Raw genomic sequence first — 9,992 nt, forward strand, 5'->3', positions numbered from 1 at the left:
CATTAAGATTTTGTAACATTATAGGAGTGCCCATTTAAAAAAAAAATAAAACAGAAGTACTCTCCACCAATTTTGTTTTTAATTAAACAATCTAAGAGCATCAAACTATATTTTTTCTAACTTTCAGAAATCAGAGATGGTTTTCAACATTCTTATCTGGGTGGAACTCTTAAACTCCAAGGTCCTCATCCCAAAGGAAAATGTCCTCATCCTAAAACAAAAATCTGGGTGTAAGGAAACATAATACACATCTAAGACAATAAATAACAATTCCTAAAATAGAATCCACAAATTAGGTGGCTAAATTTTCTAAACTGCATTCACTAGGCCTTGTGAACCTTTTCCACATATGCTTGCAACCAAAAGCACAGGAATTGTAAGACAATCTAGAAAGGCTAATTGTAAGCAATTACTCATTTTTCATCAATTCTGGGACAACCCAACCTTGACAAGAGAGAATATCTAAAAGCACAATAGCAGATGTAGATTAAGAAACTAACACAAAGAAAAACACCATGGCTTGAACCATGTCCTCCCAGAAGGTTCCTCCATTTTGAGGGAAGAGAAAGAAAAACCCGTGTTCTTGCATAAGAGCACAGCACCATTGTTGCTCAGCTTCGCCAGCCTCAGAACTCTCGGGAAATCCTGAAATTATATATATATATATATATATATATATATATATATATATATATATATATATATATATATAGATATGAATGCAATGCAAACAGTTTATAAAGGATAATAATAAGTGGAAGAAAAACACAAACGAGGGTATGAACAGCATTGGAGATGGCAGATGAACCCTGAAAATAGAAGACGATGAACTCTGTCAAACATCAACTTTTAAAGGCCCCTGTTTTGAATGGATAATATAAGATATTGAATTTGCTAATGATAATATATGATTCGATACCAGTGTTACACCCTTTTATGTTATTAATGCACCAAAATCCAAAAAGCAAAAGTAAATATCTCCTAAAAAATACCAGGTTAGGAATTTGATAATCCATGGGACAAGTAAAACCTCATCTTAACTATATTAAACAATAATGCGCTTTGATAAAGCATAAAAGCTATTCAGGCCACTTAGTTAGCCATTGTTGTCCTTTTTATGACATGATTAAGGGTTTCTGGTATTATATGTCAAAATCCATCATTTCTATGTATTAACTTTATGGCTTGCTTCTCAGTATTGATAGCAAATGGCTTAACTAATTGAACATAAAACACAAACAAATGGATTCCAACTTATTCAATTTACACTGGGACGGTGGATTTCAACACTAAAACACTGGAAAGTTTTAGCAAGAGGCTGTTGAGAAATTATTTTTTGTCCTGCCTTGTTTTTATCTGACTAATGATTTTCATGCCTACAAACACGGGATGGAGAACTATATTTGCAATGGCAAGAAAGAAATTGAAAAGAAAACTGTGCTCCCTAGAACACAATTGTGTCTTCAATGTGCATGTCTTATTATTATCTACCTGAATGTGTATATTCAGAAAATTATGAGTAATTCATTAACGGAAAAGATACATACTGAAAACTTTGACAAATTAGCTTGAGCAGCCACGTCTGCAACTTTGTTCTGATCTCCAAAAAATTGGGAGGAAGAAGTAGATTTAGCTTTTGAGAACTTCCTTCTTGCTTCGTCAGATTCTTGAATCTGATAAAGGACAGACACCAAAACAGAATATGAATCAACATGACGTAAATCCATCAAAGAAGAAGCTTAGATACATATTTTACAGATGAAGCTATAGTTAAAGAAGTCAGCTGAGACAATAGTTAAATAAAGCCAACACATATTTAGATATATAACAACGCAATTTGCAAATTGGATCTTAATTAATTACCTGCATTGCGTTGACAATAAGGCCTGAGAGAATGAAAAGAGTGCCTGCAGGAAGAATAAAAACTGCTGCTAGGAACACCATGTCCTTTTTTTTTCTCAACCTGCCTCCAAATGCAATACACATTTAAACGACCTTTATTCCCTCAAGTCACATACCACTCGCTACACTAATTTCATAACAGGGCAGTCAACCAAAACCAACATACATAGCACAAAATGTTGCTTTAATTTCATAACAGGCAATCAACCAAAACTAAAACCAAACACCTTGCATTCGACTCAACATCTTATTCAATGTGACTTTCTTCTAGGTCTGTTTTACTTCAACAATATTATTTAACATTATTTTTTAACTAATAGAACTGATATTTAATACATTACCAGTAGGGATGAAGGCGGAGGGACGAAGGGATTAAACATTATTGACAAAGGAACAAATAGTATTAAGAGTAAAAGAAAGAAATTTACATAAATTAAGTGCATGAAAATTTATTTCCCCCTATTTCTACTCTCAGGCCTCGTACCAAACCCACAGTTATAAAAATTTGCAGCTAACTTTGAATAAAATTGGTTAATTCAGCTAAAATTGCAATTGGATAGTGGTTGTAAATAATCATAAAAGTCACAATGTTGATGAATTTATTATAGCTTCAACGATGACACTACAATTACGTACCAGAATTTAAAACCAACTTTTAATCATAGATCCAAAGCATGTTTATTTCATCCTTATAGTACCACCTGCTCTACTCAAACAAGAAAATTGAGTCCAGGGCATAACTTCAAGCACTTGATTATCCAGATTATTTAAAGACTCCATGTACCGTTTCACCATATTTTCATTCTCTGCAATGAAACTTACGAACTCAATTTTAGCAATACGAAACATGCAGAGGCGAACAAAATTCTCGATTCTGAAAAATTATTTATTATTATTATTATTATTAAGAACCTCTTCTGAGAGTGATGCAAGTAGCTTCGAGTGATTCACGCATCTTCAACTCTCTAGCGTGGTTAGATTGCAAGGATTGCATCTCCGAAATGCCGTTCTTAACATCCTGAAACACAAACCGAAAAGTAAATTGACATTGAGGATTGAAAATTATTAACAACGAAGAAAGTATTAGAGGTAAAACAGAAACCGCGAGGGACGAAGGGATTAAACACACCAACAGGGATGAAGGAGTAAAGCAGTAACAGTGAGGCAAATACGAGGTGGAGGTGTGGTGGACGGGACGTTAGCATCGCGATGACAAGGAAGGCATGGTGGCCAGAGCAGGAAGACGACAGGAGAGCACGAAACTACGACGACGCTGTTGGATGCTAGGGCAGAGGCAAGGATGAGACGAGGCGGAGGCTAACGGTGCAGCGAGGATGGTGCTGGTGACGGTGGGGATCTGAGCTCATCCAGGGTAGCCATAGATCGATGAGAGTGACGGCGTAAGAGTTGAGAGTGAGAGAGTCTCGAAGAAGAGAGTCTCGATGAAGGGTGGGGAATTGTCGGCAAAGTTTTAGGTTAGGATACATAGGTTATTGGGTTTGGGGCGGGTTATTAGGTTTTTTCTTTTTTTAAAACCTTTTGGCCACGCTTTTAAAGCATGCCAAAAAATACTAGGATATGGCCACGCTTTTAAAATGTGCCAAAAGAACATCAGGATATGGCTACGCTTTATAAAAGTTGCTGTAGTGAAACCCTGTTGCTACGCTTTCAAAATGTTCCTATTTTTGTCTATGGCCAGGCTTTTGAAGCGTGGCAGGAAAAAAACATGGCCATATCTCTAATCAACTGCCACCCTTGCAAAAGCGTGGCTGTTGACCCTTTTCGCCACGCTTTTGAAGCGTAACGAGAAAAAATGATGACAAGTCATCATATACCCATTTTTCAAGCTAATTTTACTTGTTTTGTTAGTCTTTATGCACTTTCTTGCATCCTAAGTAATTGATTTGGAGTGAAAATGCATAACTTCTTTAAATCAAACAACTACCATGAAATTAATGTTAACTCATGAGGTTTAAGCTAAATTTAATTGATTTTTAATTGATTTATAAGCCTTGTGAATTTAGTGATACTTGGAGTGGTTGTTTTGGTTTATTATAGGTGAAGAAAAGAAGAAAAGAGAAAAGCGTGGCCTAAGAAAGCGTGGCCCAAGGAGAAGAAAACGTGGTCAAAGGAAGGAGAAGTGTGGCGCATAATGGAGGAAGCAAGCATTGCCCTCCACAAGGGCACACTGCCCTCTAGGAGGGCAACATAAGGGAGCAAGCCAAGAAGAGGCAACTCTGCCCTGCCCACGACAAGGGTAGAGCACAAAATGGTGCCTTGGATCAAAGGAAGGAAAAACCTTGCCCTGCCCTCCACAAGGGCAGTATCGGGCTCTCCAAAAGGAAAAATTCAAAGAAAAAGCCCACCATTGCTTACCACAAGAGTCGAACACGGAACCATGAGGAAACAAGAAACTAAGTCTCACTTTGGTGCCAAGAATATCAAAGAAAAGAAGTAGCGTGTGCGTCACTCAAGGATCGAACACGGGGCTTCAATTTGGAAACACTGCCCTGCCCTCCGCGAGGGCAGGGCAGCATTTTGTTGTGGCGCACCAAGGCACCATTCTGGCGCACCAAGGAGGCTTCGGCAGCATCAATCTGGCGCACAAGCATCAAGAATGGCGCACCAGAAATTTCTGCCCTGCCCTCTGCGAGGGCAGGGCAGCATCCTGCGCACCAAGCTCGCACCACGCGCACGCACCATGGGCCAGCCGCATCAATTTTCTGCCCTGCCATCCGCAAGGGCAGGGCAGCCTCCTGGAAGCAATTGATCTTGGGCCAAAAATTGAATTAAAAATCCAATTTAATTCATTTCTTCACCAAATCAAAAGCCCATCCAAATCTCAAGATCCAAGAATAGAAAGTGTATAAATAGGAGCTAGTTTGATGTAATTAGAACTTTTACTTTCACCTTTGACTTGATTTTTGAATTTTGCACTTTCTTTAGAGCTTTGAACTTTGGAATTTTTCTTGGTGACTTCACTGAGATTTCAGAGAATTGGGGAGGAGAATTGATCTCTCTTCTTCCTCGTTCTTGCTTGGGCACTTTTACTTTTCTTGTTTTGAGTCTTGGGTGTTAAGAATTGAAGAAATTCTGTCTCAATCTCCACTCAAGAGCTCTTTAATTTCTCTTCTGCATAATTGAATCCATTTACATTCCCTTTACTGCTTCTTCTTCAATTTCTTGTCAATTGCTTTGAGAACTTGGATCTGGGAAGGCAATTGAGATCTAGGCTTTGCTACCTAGTCTCTGGAGTCCTGAGATCCAAATTTCCTTTTGGTTCTTCTGTGAACCTCTGCTGCATTTAATTTCCTTACTGTTTGAGCTCTAATTACTTTTAATTCAATCTCTGCTTTATTAATTGTTGCAATTCAGTTCCTCTTTGCTTAGATTCTGAAATCCCATTCCTCAAATCCCTTTTACATCAAGCAATTTATATTCCTTGCATTTTAAGTTACTGCAATTTACATTCCTTGCACTTTAAGTTTCAGTCATTTACTTTCTTGTTCTTTAAGATTCTGCAAGTTTACTTTCCTGCTCTTTAATTTACTGCAATTCTCCCCTCTCCCTTTACATTCCAAGCAATTTAGCTTCTGTTAAACACAGACCACTCAACTAAAACTTAATTCGCTTGACTAAATCAACCACTAAACTAAAATTGCTCAATCCTTCAATCCCTGTGGGATCGACCTCACTCATGTGAGTTATTATTACTTGATGCGACCCGGTACACTTGCCGGTGAGTTTTGTGTCGGATCGTTTTCTGCAACATCAAAAAACGTGGTCGAATATCTATTCAATCGGCACCCTCACAAAAGCGTGGCCATTGACCACTTTTGGCCATGCTTTTAAAGCGTAGCAAAAAAAAGCGTGGCCATAGGCCTTTTTTCTTGTAGTGGTATGCCAAAGGCTTTGAGCACCACTATCTGGGAGTAACTGAAAAAAAAACCAAAACTTAAAAGAGAGTTTTCCAGTTAAGAGCTTGTGGTATTTTTGTGTCAAGTGAAGCTTGAGACAAAACATTTAAAGTCACAGCTAGGCTTAAGGTGCAAAGTGATGAGCGGATAATTTATACGCTTTTTGGCATTGTTTTTAGTATGTTTTCAGTATGTTTTAGTTAGTTTTTAGTATATTTTTATTAGTTTTTAGTTAAAATTCACTTTTCTGAACTTTACTATGAGTTTGTGTGTTTTTCTGTGATTTCAGGTATTTTCTGGCTGAAATTGAGGGACCTGAGCAAAAATCTGATTCAGAGACTAAAAAGGACTGCAGATGTTGTTGGATTATGAACTCCCTGCACTCGAAGTGGATTTTCTGGAGCTACAGAATCCCAATTGGCGCGATCTCAACGGCGTTGGAAAGTAGACATCCTGGACTTTCCAGCAATGTATAATAGTTCATACTTTGCCCGAGATTTGATGGCCCAAACTGGCGTTCCAAATCAGCTCAAGAATGCTCGGCGTTAAACGCCGGAACTGGCACAAGAATGGGAGTTAAACGCCCAAACTGGCACAAAAGCTGGCGTTTAACTCCAAGAAGAGTCTCTACAAGAAAATGCTTCAATGCTCAGCCCAAGCACACACCAAGTGGGCCCGGAAGTGAATTTTTATGTCATTTACTCATATTTGTAAACCTTAAGCTACTAGTTCTCTATAAATAGGACCTTTTGCTATTGTTATTTTCATCTGGGGATCTTAGATCATCTTTAGGTCTTTGAATCCTTTGATCATGTTCTGGGGGCTGGCCTCACGGCCATGCCTAGACCTTGTTCTTATGTATTTTCAACGGTGGAGTTTCTACACACCATAGATTAAGGTGCGGAGCTCTGCTGTACCTCGAGTATTAATGCAATTACTATTGTTCTTCTATTCAATTCAGCTTGTTCTTATTCCAAGATATCACTTGTTCTTCAACTTGATGAATATGATGATCCGTGACACTCATCATTATTCTCACCTATGAACGCGTGACCGTCAATCACCTCCGTTCTACCTTAGATTGGGTGGATATCGCTTGGGTTCTTTAACCGGAATCTTCGTGGTATAAGCTAGAATTGATGACGGCATTCAAGAGAATCCAGAAGGTCTAAACCTTGTCTGTGGTATTCTGAGTAGGATTCAATGATTGAATAACTGTGACGAGCTTCAAACTCGCGATTGTGGGGCGTTAGTGACAGACGCAAAAGAATCACTGGATTCTATTCTGACATGATCGAGAACCGACAGCTGGATAGCCGTGCCGTGACAGGGTGCGTTGAACATTTCCACTGAGAGGACGGGACTATAGCCATTGACAACGGTGATGCCCAACATACAGCTTGCCATGGAAAGGAGTAAGAAGGATTGGATGAAGACAGTAGGAAAGCAGAGAGACGGAAGGGACAAAGCATCTCCATTCGCTTATCTGAAGTTCTCACCAATGAATTGCATAAGTATCTCTATCTTTATCTTTATGTTTTATTTATATATCACCCATACCCATTTGAGTCTGCCTGACTAAGATTTACAAGGTGACCATAGCTTGCTTCATACCAACAATCTCCGTGGGATCGACCCTTACTCGCGTAAGGTTTATTACTTGGACGACCCAGTGCACTTGCTGGTTAGTTGTGCGAAGTTGTGTTTATGCCATGGTATTGAGCACCAAGTTTTTGGACTCATTACCGAGGATTATTTGAGTTGTGAAAAGTAGTGATCACAATTTCGTGCACCATGTTTTTGGCGCTGTTGCCGGGGATTGTTTCGAGTATGGACAACTGACGGTTCATCTTGTTGCTTAGATTAGGTATTTTTCAGAGTTCTTAAGAATGAATTCTAGTGTTTCAAGGTGATGATCCTATCATCACCAAAGCTGATTGATTCTCATCAATTTAGCTCTTGAATGCAATGTCCTGCTGAAGCTTGGCTATCCATGTCTAATTCCTTTAGACTGAAGCTTTAGACTAACATTGCATGATTCTTGGAATTCTCATTAAGAATTTTGATACCTTTATTTTCTTTTCCACTTAATTTTCGAAAAAACTCAAAAAATTACAAAATGATAAAAACCAAAAATATGTTGTGACACTAGTCTCATTTTAAGTTTGGTGTCTTGCATGCATTGTTTATTTGATCTTGGTTCTATTTTCAAGTCAATAATACAGGGAACTGAAGATTCAGTACATGTAGCAGAGGAATTATACAGAAAAAGCTGGGCGTTCAAAACGCCCAATGAAGAAGAAAAAACTGGCGTTTAAATGCCAGTCAGGGTGCTTGGCTGGGCGTTTAACGCCCAAAAGGGTAGAGCTTTGGGCGTTAAACGCCAGAATGTGCACCATTCTGGGCGTTTAACGCCAGGATGGCACAAGAGGGAAGATTCTGTTTTTAATTCAAATTTTTTTTCAAGTTTTCAAAATTTTTTCAAAATCAAATCTTCTTCAAATCATATCTTTTCAATCAAATCTTTTTCAAAATCAATTTCTTTCCTTTTTCAAAAATACTTGCTAACAATTAATGATTTGATTCAACAATTCAAATATGTTGCCTTTTCTGTTGAGAAAGGTTTAATGTTTGAATCATATCTTTTCTTGTTAGCCAAGTCATTAATTTTTAAAATCAAATCTTTTTAAAATTGTTTTTCAAATCATATCTTTTTTATTTCTAATTTCAAAATCTTTTTCAAAGATCACTTGATTTTTTTTCTTAGTTTTCGAAAATCAATTAGTGTTTTTCAAAATGTTTTTAAAATCTTTTACTTAATTTTCGAAAAATCTCTTCCCCTCTTCTCACATCCTTCTATTTATGGACTAACACTATTCCTCAAGGAACAATTTGAACTCCATCTCTTTTGATAAGTTCGAATTCTTCTACCTCTCCTTCTATTTTTCTTTTCCTCTGACACCTCAAGGAATCTTTATACTGTGACATAGAGGATTCCACATTTTCTTGTTCTCTTCTCTTTCATATGAGCAGGAGCAAAGACAAAAGCATTCTTGTTGAGGCTGACCCTGAACCTGAAAGGACCTTGAAGCGAAAGCTAAGAGAAGCTAAGGCACAACTCTCTGTAGAAGACCTAACAGAAATCTTCAAAGAAGAAGAACCCATGGCAGCCGAAAACAACAACAATGCCAACAATGCAAGGAAGGTGCTGGGTGACTTTACTGCACCTACTCCCGACTTCTATGGGAGAAGCATCTCTATCCCTGCCATTGGAGCAAACAACTTTGAGCTTAAGCCTCAATTAGTTTCTCTAATGCAACAGAATTGCAAGTTCCATGGACTTCCATTGGAAGATCCTCATCAATTTTTAGCTGAGTTCTTGCAAATCTGTGACACCGTCAAGACTAATGGGGTTGACCCTGAGGTCTATAGACTTATGCTATTCCCTTTTGCTGTAAGAGACAGAGCTAGAATATGGTTGGACTCACAACCTAAAGAAAGCCTGAACTCTTGGGAAAAGCTAGTCAATGCCTTCTTGGCAAAGTTCTTTCCACCTCAAAAATTGAGTAAGCTTAGAGTGGAAGTCCAAACCTTCAGACAGAAGGAAGGAGAATCCCTCTATGAAGCTTGGGAAAGATACAAACAATTAATCAGAAAGTGTCCCTCTGATATGCTTTCTGAATGGAGCATCATAGGTATTTTCTATGATGGTCTGTCTGAACTGTCCAAGATGTCTTTGGATAGCTCTGCTGGAGGATCTCTTCATCTGAAGAAGACGCCTACAGAAGCTCAAGAACTAATTGAAATGGTTGCAAATAACCAATTCATGTACACTTCTGAAAGGAATCCTGTGAACAATGGGACAAATCAGAAGAAAGGAGTTCTTGAGATTGATACTCTGAATGCCATATTGGCTCAGAACAAAGTATTGACTCAGCAAGTCAATTTGATTTCTCAAAGTCTGTCTGGAATGCAAAATGCACCAGGCAGTACTAAGGATGCTTCATCTGAAGAAGAAGCTTATGATCCTGAGAACCCTTCAATGGAAGAGGTGAATTACATGGGAGAACCCTATAGAAACACCTATAATTCTTCATGGAGAAATCATCCAAATCTCTCATGGAAGGATTAACAGAGACCTCAACAAGGTTTCAACAACAATAATGGTGGAAG

At 38.3% G+C, this 9,992-nt stretch overlaps 1 non-coding gene across 1 annotated transcript; it reads right to left on the reverse strand.

Moving 5' to 3' along the window:
* Window positions 1-9,387: 9,387 nt before the first annotated feature.
* On the reverse strand, window positions 9,388-9,495 carry LOC130964201 (small nucleolar RNA R71). Its single transcript, XR_009080304.1, has one exon. It is a non-coding gene; the product is annotated as a small nucleolar RNA R71 (small nucleolar RNA).
* Between the last annotated feature and the right edge of the window lie 497 nt (window positions 9,496-9,992).

Source organism: Arachis stenosperma, chromosome 2, assembly GCF_014773155.1.
Source record: "Arachis stenosperma cultivar V10309 chromosome 2, arast.V10309.gnm1.PFL2, whole genome shotgun sequence".
Lineage (NCBI taxonomy): Eukaryota > Viridiplantae > Streptophyta > Magnoliopsida > Fabales > Fabaceae > Arachis > Arachis stenosperma.